We start from the raw sequence: 19,643 nt of genomic DNA, 5'->3' as shown, positions 1-19,643 counted from the left end.
GCCTGGGTCTCCACATGACTCCTCCAGCTCTAGGGCTTTGGCTGCATCCATGTAGCTCCATGTGGCTTGTCAACAGGAAGACGAAGCAGAGAGAGTCTGTGTGGGTCCGGCCTCCAGTGAGCTATTTATCTCCATCGTGCCTCCAAATGAAGTCATCAAACGACGACCACCCCTTCTTAAGTTGACAGATTACGCAACTGCCACAGCCTTTAAACTGTGTCTATGGAGAGACTCCAAAGAGCCTCATGGGAAAGCCTGAAAATCAGGGGAAACCCCAGGAATGACAAAGGTCCCATCCCATTGTAAATGGGCTCACCTGACGGTGGCTCACGACAGCAATGTCAGATAAGAACCACGATGTGGCCTGAACGGCAATAGACCATACTTCACACCTCAGCCAGTGCAATCTTGAGCCCTGGTACTTGACGTCATGCGAGTCAGCATGGAGTGGAAGTGATGCAGTTGACATCCTCGTTAGCTGCCATGAAGCCAGCCTCTGGCTCATGAGAACCTCGTGCACAGTCGGATTGGACCCTTGTGATCCATAGGGTTTCCACGGGCTGATTTTCAGAAAATCAATTGCCAGATTTTCCTCTTTTCTTAGTCTGGAAATGTTGCTGAAGGCTATTCATTTTCTTAACCACCGCCATTCAGTTGATTGCAATTCATAGCGACGCTTAAGGACTGAGTAGAATCCCTCTCTAGAACAACTTGTGAGTCAAAACCCCTTTGGAGGTCGAACGAGCCTGTCACAGGAGTTGCCCGATTCATAAATGTAGCAAAATGACAGTTATGAAGTAGTAACGAAAATAATGTTATGGTTGGGGGTCACCACATGAGAAGCGGCTTTAAGGGTTGCGGCATTAGGAAGGTTGCGTTTCCAAATCTGTAAACCTGTGCAGGGACAGACAGCCTCATCTTTCTCCCACAGAACAGCTGATGGGTTTGAACCGACCACTTACAATTAGCCAACCAGTGCTTACCTGGCAGTGCCACCCGGGCCCCTTGCTAGGCAGCACAGCAACATGCAAGCCCTGGCTAACAGCGGGCCCTGGGCCGTGCACGGGGTGCATTGGCCAGAGTCAAGCTCAGGTCTCCCACAGAGATGATGCGAATTCTACCATTGACCCACCTCTGACTGCCTTCCTGAAAAAGGAAGGACAGGCTGACAGTGATACCCCCTAAGAGCCATGTTCACTTGCTACTGTTTAACGAGCATTATCCTCACCTAGAAACTTAGAACAGTTTCTATTCTCACATCTCCTCTCTTGATATGTCTGGGGCCGCCGGCAGGAATTCCAGGTTTCAGACATGAGGCAATGCCATGTTCTAGGCTGTATAAGGGAAGACGGCACTGCACGCTCACTGCTAGTTGAACAGGCAGTTTCCTCTGTTGATTCAGCTGCGGTGCTGGTTTGGATTATCCCATCCAGCCTCTCCTTGAGTTCTCCTTCTGATCGCCAGAAGACAGGAGTTTGTGTTTTTATAGAAACCAGGTGACAGTTCTCCTTCTGACCGCCAGAAGACAGGAGTTTGTGTTTTTATAGAAACCAGGTGACTGCAAATCTCGGCATCATTAGCACTATGTCTTAGGCAACTTAGCTGCAACGAAATAAGCAGGCACTGCCAGCAGGTCATGTGTGTGAGTGGGGGATAGTAAAGAACTGCAAGAGGCTTATCTTGAGTATAGCACTGAGACCCCCCATCCAGCTCCGTAAGTGCTATCCTAACGACAGTCCCCTCTCACTCCATTTAAGTAATTTATTATCCAAATTAAATTTGAAAGGGTACTACTTAACTATTTTGAGAATGGGAGTTTTAAACCTCTTAAGTTTTTGTTTTTCTTTTCAGATGTGGAAGTTTTCATTTGTTACACATTGGCCTGCTAATCATAAGGTCAGCAGCTCTAATCTGCTCACCACTCCATGAGAGAGAGATGAGGCTGTCTGCTCCCCAACAGATTTTCAGTCTCAGAAACAGTTCCATTCTGTCCTACAGGGTCATTACGAGTCAGAATCTACTCCATACCAGTGGGTTTTTGTTTTATTTTTCAGTTTGCAGTTTACAGTCGACTCAATAGCCATGAGTTTGGTTATTTTTCAGAAATAGTACTTTGAATATTAACAGTTTAAACCTGCTAGAAATGATTTTTTCAGCATTTTCATAATACTACACACTTCATAATACTATACACACATATATACTTTGTATCTACTATGTAAAAATTATTGATATTTTTATTGAGCATGGAAATTGTGGCACATAATTTACTATATTATCACATTTAACCCTCAAACCACTCTGGAGACCAAGTATAACCTTTTGTGTTTTGCAGAAGTGGAAAAGGACTTAGAATGTTTAAGGACCATGCCAAATATCCAACAGTTGATAACTAGGTCCAAATAGAAACAAATTCACATCTGGCTCTAAAGAATATGCTTATGGCACTTGGAGAATTCTGCTTCATTCATTGCAATGTGTTAAGATTCTAATTATATGAGCCTGTTTTGCACACATCATACATTTCCAGCTGGAATAAATTACTCGGAAGTAACAGGAAAAGGTTACATGCCATTCGGTGAGCTTCCCTTATGCAACGTTATACGTGGTGAAACTAACAGCACAGGAAATAATGTAACTAAGTTTTGTTAGAAAAAAATTGGCAGTCTAAATTATCTTAATCTTATTTCTTAGAATGTAATTTTTTCAAGCAAACATTTACCAAGAATTATTTCCATTTGGAAAAGAGACATGTGTTGATATTTTTAAAAAGAGTCACTGTGAAGTAGCTGGGACTAATTTTCTTTAACTCACTGCCATTGAGTTGAGAAAAGCAGAATTTGTCTCCCAAATATTCAGACTTGGATTTGCGCACATAATTTTGGCTGAGAGAAATATGAGAGAGGTGGGCCGGGGTGAGGGGTGGGTGTGTGGAGGGAAGAGGGGTCATTAAGGAGAAAGAAGGAAGAAGAAATGAAAGGTTTCTGAAAGTTTCTGAACAACTGAAGAAGAATGAGCGTGCAATTTAAAATTCACAATATTAAACAAAGAAACTTTATCTAGATAAAAAGAGACAAAAACAGACTTCTTTTTTTATCCCCCAAACATCCAGCTGTTCTGAGCCCATTTTTGTTCAACCAAACACCTCGAAGGATTTGGTTTCTTGGTTTGAAGGTTTGAGGTCATGGTTTTAAGAGACATTCCAGTTAATTGGCCTACTATTTTGCTTAATGTATTGATCTTACTTCATTTCATGTAGTACCTGGGTTCTTAAACACTTTCAAAAGCCCACTCAAGGTACAACCTGTCTCTTTACCTGAGTAACAGGGGAAGAAGAGTCTGGAATAAGAGGGTAGAAGAACTATGGGGTTCACTGCCTCTTTTGCTGTGAAATCAGAAGAACTGGATGGTACCCAGATACTGTTTCTGAACATTTTGAAAAAAAGAGTTTAGATTCCTGACCAAAAGAGGGGAAATGTAGAGCAGAACTTCAAAATCTCAGAGAATTCAGATTTTCTGGTGTCATGAGCCTAGATGAACGTATGGCTGCGAGGCCAACTTTAAACCTTAGGGTAAAAATATCTCCTGATGTCTTCTTTAAGACAAACAATTGTTGCTGTGACATGCCCTTGAGTCAGCTCCCACTGATGTGTACCCAATGCACAAAGGAAAAAAGCAGCATCTGGTCCCTTGCCATCCTCATAAAATTCACACACACACACACACACACACACACACACATCATTAAACCAACAGTAGTTTAGGTTATTTAGTCAAGGCCTGTCTTGAGTACGATACCATTTTAATAAACTATGCATATGGAATCAAATTAACAACAACAACTTAGCAAGGTTGAGATGGAAAATGTAGGGAGCAGCGAGTTTACATTAATGGGGGAGGAACAATTCAGGAACGGAATGAAGAGGATTGTAAGGATGAACTCAAACAAAGCGACCGTCGACTGTGCAGGACTACTTGGTATTTTTTCCTGTAGTACTTCAGGTCACTCTGGGTCAGAACCCAGCTCAGCATCACCTAGCAACGGGCTAACAATAACTGCTTTGCATATTCTCAACAGCAAGAATAAAACCATTTAAAAACGAGGGCTCTGACAATAAAACCTGTGGGATGGACTCCACGGGATACTCAGAAGAAAACTTACAACCTTAACTTATTATTAGGAAATTCAAAAATATCATTTTTTGCTTCACTACTTTCTATGTTCACCTGAAATAAGTTTTGGGAAGTTCTCTTGAGGGATAAAAATAAATGCTATTTCTTTTAAAGGGCCAATAAAATGATCAAAGGTTTTCAAAGTCTGATCAGGAACAAAAGAGAATAGGTACAAATAAGGGCTACCAGGACCCAGGGAAGAAGGACACCTACAATTTGTTAAGACAGACTCAGTATATGACTAAGGACCAGATGCAGCTGTTGGGTGCTGCCTTGCTAGCCTAAAGATGGCTAGCTGAACCCACCAGCCCCTCTGAATGAAATCTGTACAAGTCTGCTTCTGTCAAGATTCTCCACACCAGTCCCATTGCTATCCCATCCATTCTGAGTCAAGGCCCCCCTCCAGGGTAGACGCAACTGTGCCCCAGGACTCCGCAGCTGCCGTCGTTACAGTGAAAGCTAAACTGCACCATCAGCGTACCTCCCAGAAAGATTGAGGCCCTAGACGTTCGACTCTGTCCTAGGAAGTTCCTGTGATTTTAATTGACTCCTTGGCAACAGGTTTGTATACACGCTAGTAAATTTAAACATCTTGATGGAACCGACTCTGTTTTAGAGAAATGTGGATAACTAAATGAACTGACCACTAATGACAGAAGACTGGCAAATTGTGGGATTGAGAATATTGTACACAAAGAGAGCAAGCTATTGTTAAAAAGACAACAAAGAAAGAAAAGATGAAAATGGATGTAAGAAGACTCTCTGAAATTTGTGATGGTTAGAGTACCTGAAACAAGTGGGGAGAGTGAAATAAAAGATATCAACTGAAAATTCCAAAGAGCAGCACAAAAAGACAACATTTTTAAATGAAATGTGCAAAGACCAGGAGTTAAAAAGTCAAAAAGAAAGGGCATAGTCAGCCTATCCTCAAGCTGAATTAACTGAAGAAAAAACTCAAGCCTTGAGTTGTCATATTGAAGGATCCTAAGGGCAAAATACCAAACCAGGCAGGAAGCATGAGAAGAGGATGGAAGAATCGCTTCTCGGCCTTTTGGCTAAGATCAAGTGTAGTATCTGTTCTTATCAGTTTAATATCTGATACGTCTCTATCCGAGGACAAGATATTAAATGGATTTTTGGAGCAGGGAGTTGGAATAGGAGCTTGCTCCATCCACTCCACGCATCGACCTGGTATTGCAGTACTTCCAGGAATGGTGCATCCCCTTGGGGGACTTCTCATAAAGAAAAAGAAAAAGAAAAGAGGATGGAAGGATCACATTGAGTCATTGTAGCAAAAAGAATTGGTCAAAAATCAACCATTTAAAGAGTCCTCCAATTTTCGCAGTCAAGAAGCAGTGGTACTGAGGAAGATACTCAAGCTTCACTGAAGGCTGTAGCAAGTAAAAAGGGCCAGAAATTGACAGAATATCAATTCAAATATTTCAACAAGCTGGCGAAGCACTGATGACTCTATGACAAGAAATTTGGAAGGGAGCTAACTGACTGGAAGAGATCCCTACTCGTGCCCATGCCAAAGAAAGATGATACAACAGAGGGCAGAAACTATAGAATCATATCATTAACATAATATGCAAATAAAATTTTTCTGAAGATAACTCAATAATGGTTACAGCATCAATAGGAAGCTGTTGGAAATGAAAGATGGAATCAGAAGAAGAGATGGCACAAGAGATATGATTGCTGACATCATATGGATCGTTGCCGAAACATAGAATACCAAGAGATTTATTTGTGTTTTAAGGACTACAAGGAGGTACACCCCCAAAAACAGAATTGTGCTGGGTGGAGTGGAGCTATCGTAATATGCATTTATTCTTGCTAGGCGAGCATTGAGCAATTAGCTCTGGGTTACTGCGTCCACTGGCATTGCCTGGGAAGGTTCTCTCTGGTCACAGTGAATTTTTTCATAAAAGCAGTGTGTTCGAACCTCATTCTTTGTAGTCTCTGATTTACAATAACAGTGTGTAGCTGTGAACTTTTGTTTCCTGCTTGGGAAAAATGCCACAGAAACAGCTGTGATGTTGGACACAGTTTACAAGGACAGCGCTCTGGAACTCACTCAAGTGTACACGTGGTTTCCTTGGTTTTAAAAAGGTGAAGTGTCAATTGCTGACAAACCTCATTCTGGACATCTGTCAACTTCCCAAACAGAGGAAGATGCTGACATATTACATTTGGAGTTTGTTCCACCAGGTCAGCCTGTTAATCAAGCTTTCTATTTAGAGGTTCTGAAAAGATTGCATAACAGTGTGAAACCAAAAAGGACTGATTTGTGGTACATGGGGGACTGGTTCTACCACCACCACAATGTACCTGATCACACAGACATCTCAGTGTGCCAGTTTTTGGCAAAACCAGCATGCCTCTCTTGCCCCACACACATGACTCACCTGAACTCACTCTGTGTGGCTTCTTTGTGTTTCCTTGAATGAAGAAGGACATGAAAGGACAGCAATTTGAAGGCATGGAAGAAATGAAGAAAAAAACAAGGAAGTGCTGTCAGCCATTCAAACAGATGAGTTTGAAATGTTTCCAAGAACGGAATCGAAGATTTGACAAACGCATTAAGTGTCATGGAGAGGACTTTGAAGGTGATAAGGTTATTTTGTAAAAAGAAATTTAAATACACAGCTTTGCAGAAAAAAATCTTTTTTTTCGGGGGTGCCCTCTCATATGCAAAGGCATTAAACTACATGGCTCATAACAAACTATGGGTAGTTTGGAGTGTGGAGATTCCAGAACACTCTATTGCGCTCACGTGGGACATGTGTATAAAAACAGAGGCAGTAGCACAAACAGAACAAAGGGATGCTGCATGGTTTAAAATTGGGAAAGGTGTGTGCTAAGATCGTATCCTTCCACCAAACTCCCTCAGTGTTTATGCTGAGTGAGTCTCATCCGCGAAACTGGGCTCTGAGGAAGACCATGGCCCCAGGGTTAGAGAGAGGCTCATTAGCCATCTGGGACACAACCTTGTTTGCTGAAAGCAAGGAAGACGTGAAGCATTTGCCAGTGCAGATCACACTGAAGCCTTCAGTAGGAACTGTAAATCAGTGCGCAGAAAATCAAGACCTTCATACCTGGATAAGCAGAGAAAAGTCTGAAGTTGCCCAGGATTTCATTTTGCTTGGATCCACAATCAATGCACATAGACGCAGCAGTCAAGAAATCAAATGACGTAGTTTTAGGCAAACCTGCTCCAAAAGTGTTAAAAAAATAAAAGTAAAGCTGTCACTCTGAGGACTAAGACGCACCTGATCTGAGCCATGATACTTTCAATCTCCTCAAATGCATGTGAAAGCTGGACCATGAATAAGGAAGATGGCAGGAAGAATGGATGCATTTGAATCGCGGTGTTGCTAAAGAACTTTGCAAGTGTCATGGGCTGTCGGAACGATGATGAAATCTATCTTGGGATAAGTCCAGCTACAACGCTCCTGGCCATGAGGATGTTGAGCTTCCCTTCACGCAAACTACAATGGGAAAAAGGGTTAGGTCAATAGTGACTGGGTTTGGGGTATATTTTTAAAGAAGGAAAAAAAAACCAAACAAACAGTACTTACCGATGGGCAGGGCTGTACAGATGAGATGACAGAAATTCCTGTGAGTTCTATGACTTGGAGGAAGCAACAAGTAGCACTCTTAGCTGAGGGAGGAAAGAAGGCAACATGAGTGAGGGGGGGATATTGAGAGCTGGGATTCACCTGTGTTGAGATGGAGATGCTAATGAGATACCGAGGGGATCACAGTCTAAGCAGGAGTTGAGCAAAGCTACAACCATCAGCACCTAGGTTGCGCTCAATGCGAGGTAACTGGATAGATGGAGAAAGGGCTGAGAACTCAGGTCTGGGACTCCAGGACCTGGCACATTTAGGGGCCAATGTGAGGAAGAAGCACAAGTCGAGAAGATCACAGAGTTGAAGTGTGTGAACGGGGCAGTGATGTCCCGCTGGCAAGAAGAGAAAGCTGTTTCAGAAGGACAGGCGCCCCCTGGTTAACGTGATGCCGGCACCAGGACAGAGCCTTGCTCCTTGGACATGGGGCGATGAAGGCCACTGGTGACTTGGGTAGAAGTGGTTTCAGTGGCGTCAGGGGGCAGGACCCCCAAAAAAGGTCTTGAATGGACAAAGGAGAAATGGCATGCTGGGAGGCAGAAGCAATGATTTCTACATGTTTTCAAAGGGGCCGTGGAATGGTGTTTTGTGTAAGTGTGAGATTTGCCAACTGTCGCAAGGACTCTGGAATCCACATGGTCATAAAACTCTGGAAAGAATATACAGATTTGTTGAGAATGGAAGAATTTTGTAAAAATAGGAAATTTTCCTCAGAACGGGCTGCAGAAGTTTCCTATTAGTATGTAGGAAAGTATTTGAACAAAAAAAAAATCTAGCATTCTAGCTAATATCGACCAGAAACCTGGAGTGAGCATCCTTCTTAAGGATAAATTAGAAATCCAAAAGTAAAGCCTGAGAAAGCCAAGTAAGAGTGGTGTCCTTCCAAGCTGTGCTGGGGAGGCAGCCGATGGAAGAGTGGCGTGAAGTGAACTGTCATGCGCTCAGTGGGAGGAAGCGGTGGGATTGCATCATTGACACACTGCACCCTCGGTGACATAGTGCTGCATGGTAAGCAACCAGATGGACATCGTTCCCAGGATGGATGTTGTTTGCTTACGGGAATGAGGACAATGGAAGAGAAACCACTGTGGTGTGAATGCCTTCTTTGATAAGCCAAATAAAAGTTCTAGAAGGAGAGCATTTCCTCATTTTTTATGCCAGTCACAGTGCAATGACGACAGATACAACGTGCATTTAGTGTGATAGGCATGAGTAACATTTTCTCCATCACGTTCATAAATCTAGACAATCAATGAAGCAATCGGTTAAACTCTGGCGTGTGGTGGTTGCTGAGTTCTATGGGATCACCACTTCCATCAGGGAGGCTTTTGAGCTGCTGGCGTGGCATCACCAACTGTGAGACCATAAGAGAAACCCAATAGCACACCATCATGAAGCATGTCCATCGCACACAAACAACAGGAAGCTATAGCCTGATGAACCAAACCCAGTCAGTTTAAAAACTCTAAGCCCTCTCTACCAGCCAAAGCACAACGTCAGCTGCTTATTGATCACATTCATTTTCACCATTTTAAACAGGAATAACCAAAGACCACCCAAACAAAACAGTCAAAACTTGACCTTTGTTTGTTTGGGACTGTCAAAAGGACAAACAAATCTGTCTTGGAAGAAGTAAGGCCAAGGTGCTCTTCTGAGGCCTGGACGTGTTTGCACACGTTGTCAAGAGAGACCAGTCCCTGGAAAAGGACATCGTGCTTGATAAAGCAGAGGGACACCGAGGAAGAGGAAGACCTTCAATGAGCTCCACGACACAGCGGCTACAACAATGGGCTCAAGGGCAGGAACAGTGTGTGGATGGGGCAGGACCGGAGTGTTTGTGCTGCGGTAGGCTCTCTGTGAGCCAGAACAGACCAGATGGCCCCTAGTGACAGCAGCTTATATTCCATAAGGGAATGACACAAAATGCACCCTACACTAACCCTTCCGCATTAACACAGCAAAGATAATCCACTTCCTCAGAAATAGATGCTGGGATTTATAACACATGGATTTTTTTTGAGGGGGAGGGGGAAGCCGGGACAGGACACAATTAAATCCATAACCATCTGATATATCAAGGACTATTTTTAATGTCTTAGAAACAAAAAACCAGATACCAAGGGCTCAAGTAGAAAGTAAATGTTTTGAGAATGATGAGGGCAACAAATGTACAAATGTGCTTGACACAATGGATGGATGGATGGATTGTGATAAGAGTTGTATGAACCCCCAATAAAATGATTTTTTTAAAAGAAGAAAAAATACTAATTCAAAAAATCGCAAGAGATACATTGCAACCTAAATTTATGTACAAATATGAAGTGATAACACTTCGTTACCAAGCAAAGAACACTGAAATGTTGACAAGCCAAAACGTCTTACTTTGCAATTCTAACAAATATTACAATAGCACAACTAAAAGCATTCTAATGTAACAGAGCAATTGGAGAAAACAGACTGGATTTTGTCCTAAGTATTTCGGTCAATGTTGTTGCTACATGAACCAAGCTTTGAGTTTCCTGTCTTGTTCCGATCGGTCGCAGGTTGTAGAACATGAGATCCAGAGCTCCTCTCCTCCCGAGGAAGAGTGTAAGGACGAGGAAGCTAATGACGAAGACTAAAAGAGAGGTCATTGAAGGCCAAAAAAATAAAAGATGGAGAAATAAGGAATTTGTAAGAGAAAGAAGAGTAAAGTTCATTGAGAAAGAGGAGAAAACAGGAGACCGAAGAAGAGAAAAATGCAGGAGGGTAAACAAAAATGAGCTGCTTATGCAGATAAGTTTCTTCCATATTTACTGACAGGGACACATAATGCAGTTGATTTCTACTTTCTCTTTCATTATTTCTTTTTAAAAAGATAGTTCTTCCAGCTGGAGATCCCCTTGCAGAGGGGTCTAGGGGAGGAGATGAGTCAGTCAGGGTGCGATGCAGCACCGATGAAGAATACAGTTTTCCTCCAGTTCCTAAATGCTTCCTCCCCCCAACTATCATGATCCGAATTCTACCTTGCAAGTCTGGATAGAGCAGAGGTTGTACACTAGTGCAGATAGGAGCTGGAGGCACAGGAAATTCAGGGCGGATGATACCTTCCGAACCAGGGGTGTGAGGGGCGATACTGGGAGGGTAGAGGTTGAGTGAACCGATTACAAGGATCTACATGTGACCTCCTCTATGGGGGATGGACAACAGAAAAGGGGGTGAAGGGAGATGCCGGACAGGGCAAGATATGACAAAATAATAGTTTATAAATTATCAACGGGCGCATGAGGGAGGGGGAGTGGGAAGGGAGGGGAAAAATGAGGAGCTGATGCCAGGGGCTAGTGGAGAGCAAATGCTTTGTTGAAAATGATGAGGGCAAAGAATGTACAGATGTGCTTTATACAATTGATGTATGCATGGATTGTGATAAGAGTTGTATAAGTCCCTAATAAAATGTTAAAAAAAAGATAGTTCTTTTTAAACAAAATTCATGTTATCGTGGTCTAGTTAAATTCTTATCACCATCCATCCATCCATCCATCCATCCACCATCCATCCCTTGTGTCAAGCACATTTATCCATTTGTTGCCATCATCATTCTCTAAACATTTTCTTTCGACTTCAGCCCTTGGTAGCAGCTCCTTGGTTTTTTTTCCCCCTTCCCCTGCCCTCCCTCCCTCACGAACTCTTGATAATTTATAAATTATTATTATTTTGTCATATCTTACACTGACCCATGTCTCCCTTTACCCACTTTTCTATTGTCCGTCCCCCAGGGAGGGGTTATAGGCAGATCACTGTGATCGGCTCCCCATCCTCCCCCGCCTTCCCCCTTCCCCTCCTGGTGTCACCACTCTCACTATTACACTTTTCCTTTATACCTGCCAGCCTCATCTGGCCCTCCTATAGCATGAATCCAGAATTGGAAAAAGCAGAAAGGGGGATAGAGAAGAAGAATCAGACAGACCACCAGGAATGTATAGTGAATCGGCAGGCATGTTACAGTCTTATTCCACCCCTCATTGGTCAGTTGGTGGTGTGGTTGTGGTCGCATGTTGCTAGGAGGCTGGAAACTAAGCTACTGGTATTTCAAAATCTTCCAGACTCAGAGAGACTACAAAGACAGGCATGGCCAGACAAAACCACACGGCGCACAGAAGAATAGGATTAATATAGGGCAGGAAGTGACCCTCCTAGGTGGGAAGGTACTCAACCTACATAGTGACCACAACAGCGGACTCAGACATGCCAACAATCAGGAAGATGGCATAGAATGGGGCCAAGTGTCATTAGGTTATGCCTGGCCACACAATGAACTGGGATCTATTCGATAGCAAAGGCCAATACCAAGAAATCAAAGGAGGCACTACACTGGGTAAATCCGCTGCGCAGAAGCCCTTGAAAGTGTTGAAAGCAAGGATCTTACTTAGAGGAATCAGGTAGTCCTGACCCAAACTATGATATTTTTCTATTGCCTCCTCTGCCTGTGAAAGTTGGACATTTGAATAAGGAAGACCGTGGAAGAATGCAAAGTACCAGAGACTCCCCACAGAACAAACAGATCTGTCTCAGAAGAAATACAGCCACAATGCTCCTTACAGGCAAGGATGATGAGACTTTTCAACTCCTTGACTTTGGATAGGCTGTCAGGAGAGACCAGTCCCTGGAGCAGAACATCACACTTGGTAAAGGTGAGAGGTCCCGAAGAAGAGGAAGGGCCTGGAGGAGAGGGATTGGCAAAGTGACAACAATGTCTCCAACCTAAGAACAGCCGTGAGGATGGCCCACGACCAGGTAGCGTTTCCTTTAGTTGTCCAGAGGATCAGCATGAGCCAGACCTGACTCAAAGGTACCAGGCCACAATAGCAGCAAAATTATTACCGAGAACACCTGCTGAAGAACGTTGGCCTGATGTGGTGGCCGGGACTTGCAGCAGAGGCCACTGCCAAATTAAAAAAAAAAAAAAAAAACGCCAGACAGATCCACACAGACAGACATGCCTTTCTGCTCCCTGTAGACTTTACAAGAGGCCACCACCTCTCTGCTCTCAACATGAGTTTTCATTTGGAGAGTAAGACTTCTTGCCAAGCCATCTTTCAGTCAAAAATCTTTTTTTCCTCCAATTTACAGGGAAAAAAGGAAGACACACTCCCACCCATCCTTTCCGGAGCTGATTATTTTCCGTTTTAAATTAATGAACTTCCCCCAAAGCGGCCAAGTTTGCTTTGTTCAGATAATGAAAAGGCACTTGCGCTTCCCGTGAGGCCATCCTGGCTATTGTGGATTTTAATCACTTAGGGGCCAATCCCAATGGCTGAAAAGCAGAAATGTCTGCCCGACTGAGATAAAAGTTATACCCAAAGTTCTCTTCAAGGGTGTCTGTCTTCCACTGATAAAGGAAGTGGCAGTGAAACGTTTAATCCTCACCCAAACAAAACCAAACACCAAAAAACCCAATCCCCTCAAGTCCATTCTGACTCAGAGCCGCAGCTTGCCGGCTGGGCTTCCGAGGGTGTAAATCTCTGTGAGTGCGGCCTGTTTCTCCTGTGGACCAGCTGGGGCTCCAACCCCTGGCTTCACAATATGGGTGCGCCCGGAGAACACGAGGCCACGATGCTCAGTGAAATGAGTCAGAAACCAGAGGATAACTATGGTTTGCGACGGCTATTCTGACGAGTCAAGATCCCGTTTTCATACAGAAAGAAGCATTCTTGGATGGTATTCAGAGCAGGTGGGGGGTTGGGGGGAGTCACTAACTAGAGGGGAGCCACACGTCCATTTGGTTGAAGGAGGTCAATGGACAATGAGGGGGAGCTCAGGACAAAATGATCAAGGCAAAGAAGGACATTGAGAGGAGCACAAGAATTAAAGGCAGCAGAGGTAAGTCCTATCAGACACCCAGTCTGGCAATAGCAGCAATAAAGTAAACTACAGCAGATCCATAGACATGCCCACACCTTGAACAGGTGTCGGAAGGTGAGTGGGACTGTACTCATGAATATATGTATATATATATATATATTTGGCAGAGGATATTTCTACATATGTATTTGCATTTGCTGCAAAATTATCCATGAATATAGTAGCACATACAGAGGGCAAAATTACAAACACTTCTTAGTTAAAGCCAAACTCAGGGAGGTGGGACGAGGAAACAAAAAAAGCCAAACTCATTGAGCTGCTGGGCCTGGGTCTTCAGGACCCTCATCTTGGGGAAACCCAGGTCAACTGGCACGACACAGTGCACCAAGACGGCGTTCTCTATCTGACTCTGAGAAGTGTTGGGGCTCAGAAGCTGGTGGACGGTCAGCTAATGTGCAATGAGTGGTCTGAAGAAAATCAAAGATGCATGGAAGCGATTGGTCTGAAGGACTAACGGTCTGCACGAATCTCAGCCTCCATGACTCGGAGGCCGGAAGAACTACATGGTGCCCAACGGCCGGCAGCAACCACAGTAAATGGTCCTGATAAAGTGGCAGGAAAATGAGGAACAAAACCCCCAATCATAAAAAATCAGTGTGATTCCCGTCCTGCATGGCCATCCCCACAATTGCACGTGGGCCCATTATGGCAGCCCCTGTGTCCCTCCTTCTCGTTCTCGGTCTTCCTCTGTCCCCCTGCTCCTCTCCTTTACCAAGCATGGGGTCCTTCTCCAGGCACTGCTCTCTCCTAAGAACACGTCCAAAGCACCTGATAACATGCAGTCTCACCATCCTTGCCTCTAAGGAGCATTCTGGGTGGACTTCTTCCAAGACAGATGTGTTGGTTCTCGGGCAGCCTGCAGTACTTCAATCTTCTTTGCCACCACCCTTGTTCAGATGCACCAGGTCTTCTCGGCCATGCTGATTCAATGACCTACTTTCACACGCATAGGAGGTGATTGAGGACACAATGGTTTGGGTCAGGTGTGCTCACCTTTGTCCTATGGTGATGTGAAGTTACCTGATATGGCTCCCCGGTGCATGTCTTTTGACTCCCATCGAATGTCTGCATGGGACCCATTTCACCATTCCACGGGGTATATGAGTGAGCCATCTCCGAGGCAGGAGGACAGAGAGTGCCCTGGCCATCAAGAAAAGAAGAGCCACCCCAAGAGAGATCCTTGTGTGAAGTGGAAGTGGAATCAGAGGCCAAGACCAGGGATTGGGGCAGCAGGCTTCCCTCCCACAGGCAGAAGAAAGCCGAGTGCCCTCGGCAGGGGCTGACTTGCCCAGTGGGGTGCCCTTTGGACAACCATCAGTGGTACAAGAGTGTTTTGGCACTTGGCTGTTCAGGGAGAGGCCAAGTGCCCATGTGGCCTAGAGGCTGAAGACCAGAAAGAGACATGGCCATGGCCTGGATGAGAAGAGGTGCTGGAGCGGACCGAAGAACTGCATCCTTATCGCATTGTAGCCTGCTAGCTTTCCTTCTGAGCCCCCACAGTGATGAGCGTTGCCTGTGAGCTCTGAGTGACTCTCAATGAATCCTCGGACTCAGCGGCGAAGGAGAGTGCTGTGGGTCGGGGTCAGAAAAGGATTTTTTTTAAAAAGTATAGACGATGGAGTTGTGTCTGCCCTCTGCCTGGTGGCAATTGTCCTCAGGCTGGTGTGGTGTCTGTGGCATAATAATTGGACTGTCAACCCACAAGCCAGCAATTCAAAACCACCAGCTATTCCAGTCTCTTCTTACCCACTCTCTGTATTTCTTAATCTCTGTACTATTATTATTTTATCCTTACCAATTGTGGCAATTACATCATCTCCTGTCAACTTGCGAAGGGTTGGAGTCTGGCCTGTCAATCAGGTTGCAGCTTGATGACCTCATTTGGAGGCACAATGGAGATAAATAGCTCATTGGAGGCCAGACACACTCGCTCTGCTGACAAGACAGGTGGAATTATGCTGATGGAGCCAGAGCCCTGGAGCTGAAGGACCCACAGGGAGACCCTGCCAGCACTGACTGCCACTGGATCCACAAGACTCTCCACCCACTGGCATGTAATCTTCCTGCATTTGGCGTCATTGCATGTGTTGCATGTGTCTGAAGAGGAATTTATAGACATATTGGGCTGATATTGCACTTATGGACTTGATCTGGACTGGGCTGAGATGTTTCCTCAATCTACAATTGCTCTTTTATGTCAAACTCTTTCTTATTCACACATGAGCATCTCTGGATTTGTTTCTCTAGTCAACTCAGACTAACACGCCACATTTTTTTTCACTGTTTCTGTTGGGTTTTCAAGTTTTCACAGCACAGGAGAAGTAGAGGTATAGATATAAGGGTTGATAGGGAGGGAGGGTCGAGGTGGGAGATAAGGAGGGTCAGGGGGTTGGAGGAGCAAACAATGGATGTGGGAGAGGGGAGGGAGCACTCTCTACAGCTGATGGTGATTACACGACTCATTTCAAAAGTGATTTAACCATGGGGAGTGGGGAATGTCCTAAAATTGATTTCAGTAATGATTGTAGCACTCTTCTTGGTAGGACTGAACTATTGAATGGTGTGATATGTGGATTAAGGACCCATAAAACTTTTAAAAAATAAGGCCTTAGTCTCAGAAATCCACAGGGGTGTCTCTACCTGTCCTCTACGGTCACTGTGAGTTGGCATGCACCTGATGGTGGTGAGTTTGGTGCTTTGGCTTCTCTGCGCCAACAGTGGAGGATGTCAGAGGTGACCTCGGTGCCATTTCTCCTGTCCTCACATCTAGTGATGCCTGGTGTTTGGTCACAGAAGTAGCCTTCCTCATTCATCATCTTGGCGTCTCATTTTTTCCATCATAGCCATCCCAAGGTGTCCCATGCAGAAGTCATTTAACAGGCTGCATGCGAAGGCCTTTTGAAAAGTACAATCAATTAGATGTTCTGGTATTGACTGATTGATCAGACGCCTGTTGTCTTTTTAAACATTCACAACTGCTCTTTGAGCCAGGTACTCTCATCGCCCCCTCGTTGCACAGGTGAGGATGGCAGCTGCGCTGAGAGGTGAGCCCGAAGCCATCTCTAATTCCAGAATCTCTGCCATCTCTCGTGATAGACTACTCTGCTGGGAAGACCTCCAGGGAAGACAGCCAGGTCACAGGCTTGGGCACAGCACATGGTGAGGTGGCAGAGAAAATAAAGCACAGCTGCATTTAAATTTTTCAAAGGGAATAATTTCAAGGTGATCAAGGTTTGCAAGGAAAATAAATGGAGTCAAGAGTTTGCCCTTCATTCCATGATGCTCACCTTCCTAATATGATCATTGAAGACAAATGCATGCATAAGCAAATGTGGTGAAGAAAGCTGATGGAGCCCGGCTATCAAAAGATATAGTATCTGTGGTCTTAAAGGCTTAAAGATGAATAAGCAGCCAGCTAGCTGAGAAGCAACAAAGCCCACATGGAAGAAGCACACCAGCCTGTGTGATCACGAGGTGTCAAAGGGATCAGAGATCAGGCATCAAAGTACAAGAAATCATATCATTGTGAATGAGGGGGTGTGTGGAGTGGGGACCCAAAGTCCATCTATAGGCAACTGGACATCCCCTTATGGAAGGGTTTCAGGGAAGAGACGAACCAGTCAGGGTGCAGTATAGCAACAATGAAACATACAACTCCTCCCCCAACCCCACTACCATGATCCCAATTCTACCTTATAAATGTGGCTAGATCAGAGGATATACACTGGTACACATAGGAACTGGAAACACAGGGAATATAGGACAGATAAACCTCTCAGGACAAGGGGAAGGTGAAGAAGAAAGGGGGGACCGATCACAATGATCTACATATAACCCCTTCCCCGGGGGACAGACAACAGAAAAGTGGGTGAAGGGAGACATTGGACAGTGAAAGACATGAAATAATAATTTATAAATTATCAAGGATTCATGAGAGAGGGGGTTGGAAATGAGGAGATGACCCCAAGGGCTCAAGTAGAAAGAAAATGTTTTGAGAATGATGATGGCAACACGTGTACAAATGTGCTCGACACAGTGGATGAGTTGTATGAGCCCCCAATAAAACAATTGTTTTAAAAAGAATGAGATCAGAAGATAATAAATGTATAAAAGAGTTTGCCCTTGTGAGCGTATTTAAAACTCCAGGCACCTGGGATGCAAATAGGAGGGACTTGCCCTCCCTTCCTTTCACCAGCCAAGGCCAGTGTCCAGAGTCACACAGTTTGTTTTCCTTTGGTTTTAAATTAATAAGGACTAGAGACTTTAGGAAAGAGCTGGAGAGGGCCCTTGAAGAGATCAGGAAACTCCACACTCTCTGCCATCAAGTCGGTTCTGACTCATAGCGACCTTCCAGGACCGGGTAGAACTGCTTCTGTGGATCCCTGAGGCTGAAACTCTTGACAGGAGTAAAAGCCCCATCTTTCTCCCTCAGACAGGCTGATGGTTTTTGGAACTGCTGACCTTGAGATTAACAGCCCAACCCATACCACTGTACCACCAGGGCTCTAAGATCAGAAGGAAGATGGTTAATAGAATAATTTCTGAATGAGCACGTTAGAAACCAGAACACGAATGGACCAGTATACTGGTGTTCAAATGGGCCTCCTTTAATTAGAAGTCCCACCAACATGGACTCACTCTTGAAGCTCGAATCCGTGAAATAAGAAAGAATGACAGAACCACGGGGGAGGACATTATAAACACGATGCATGCACTCTGAATAAATAAGCAGTTCCAAAAATTAATATTCAAAGAGCCACAGACTGGAATAGACCAAATAGAAATGTATTTCCCTGGCTGGGCCCCACTAAATCCTCCCATGGGTACTCCAGGAGGGATGTGGCTTGCATCTGTGCAGCCTGAACTCCTACCCCTGCTTCCTCCCTTTTTTCCTCTGCCTGCTGCCCCAGCACAAGCCCCCAGCCCCCAACACAGCCCTTTCCGGTTTTCAGTCCCTGTTCCTTCCCTCCTCCCTCTGGTGACTTGTTGAACTCGGGCTTCATTCAAAGCAAACTTCATTTTATTTAGTTACCTCCTTTGAAAACAGGGGAGCCCCTCTTGGATGTAGCGCATGGAAGTTCCTGCTCCCGGACCGCTTACACTTTTAGTGACAGGAGGCTGAGGCTCCCTGTGCACAGCAATGACAAGGAGCATGGAGGGAAGGGAGGCAGGCACTGGGTCGACCTGGTCTACCTGGTGTTGAGATGTTCAGCTGCCTGAATGGCTGTCCAGAATGGCAGGATGGGTTTTGTTCTGCCTGTTTGCCACCAGGTCTTTCCAGGGCTCCCTGTCACCCCAAAATAAAAACAGTTCATGAACAGGTAGAGTAATGCATCTAGTTCTCATAGTCAGCATCAATTCCAGCCCATCACCGTCCATCTGTTGAACTTCCCCCAGAGGGTTTTCCAGGCTCTCATCTTTACGTCAGCAGGTGGCCGGGCCTTTCCTCCCTCGAGGTCTCCCAGTGGGTTCCAAACACCAGTCAATTGGGAAGCAGCCACATGCTTCACAGATAAGTACATAGCATCTGCATCACCAGTGGCAACGTTTACAGACACAGAACCTGAGGCACAGGGCATGAAGGAATTCTCGCAGTGATCAAGTGGCTCCTCTGGAGTTGGAACACAGACTGTGCCCAGAGCCTGTGGGCGTCACCACAACAGGCCTGTCCACTCCCGAGCTCTGTGCTCTCACCTGAACTCCTGACATGATCATCCTTTCCATTGCAAACTTTCCATACAACACAGACTTTCCCCAACTTGTTGTAAAATAGCCCTTCCTCTCTGCCCCTGCCCCTGCGCCCTTCTTGTACATCTCTGTAGGCCTCTTAGCAGGCCCATTATACAGCCTTCTCCTTTAAAAAAAATCATTTATTGGGGGCCCTTACAGCTCTTATAACAGTCCATACATCAATTATGTCAAGCATATTTGTAT

General features: G+C 44.9%; 1 non-coding gene across 1 annotated transcript; it reads left to right on the top strand.

Moving 5' to 3' along the window:
• The first annotated feature begins 5,208 nt into the window (after window positions 1–5,208).
• Window positions 5,209–5,398, top strand: LOC142449396 (U2 spliceosomal RNA). Its single transcript, XR_012784586.1, has one exon. It is a non-coding gene; the product is annotated as a U2 spliceosomal RNA (small nuclear RNA).
• Window positions 5,399–19,643: the final 14,245 nt, after the last annotated feature.

Source organism: Tenrec ecaudatus, chromosome 5, assembly GCF_050624435.1.
Source record: "Tenrec ecaudatus isolate mTenEca1 chromosome 5, mTenEca1.hap1, whole genome shotgun sequence".
Classification (NCBI taxonomy): Eukaryota; Metazoa; Chordata; class Mammalia; order Afrosoricida; family Tenrecidae; genus Tenrec; species Tenrec ecaudatus.
The sequence above is the reverse complement of the archived record's forward strand: the minus strand, read 5'-3'. Positions and strand labels throughout refer to the sequence as shown.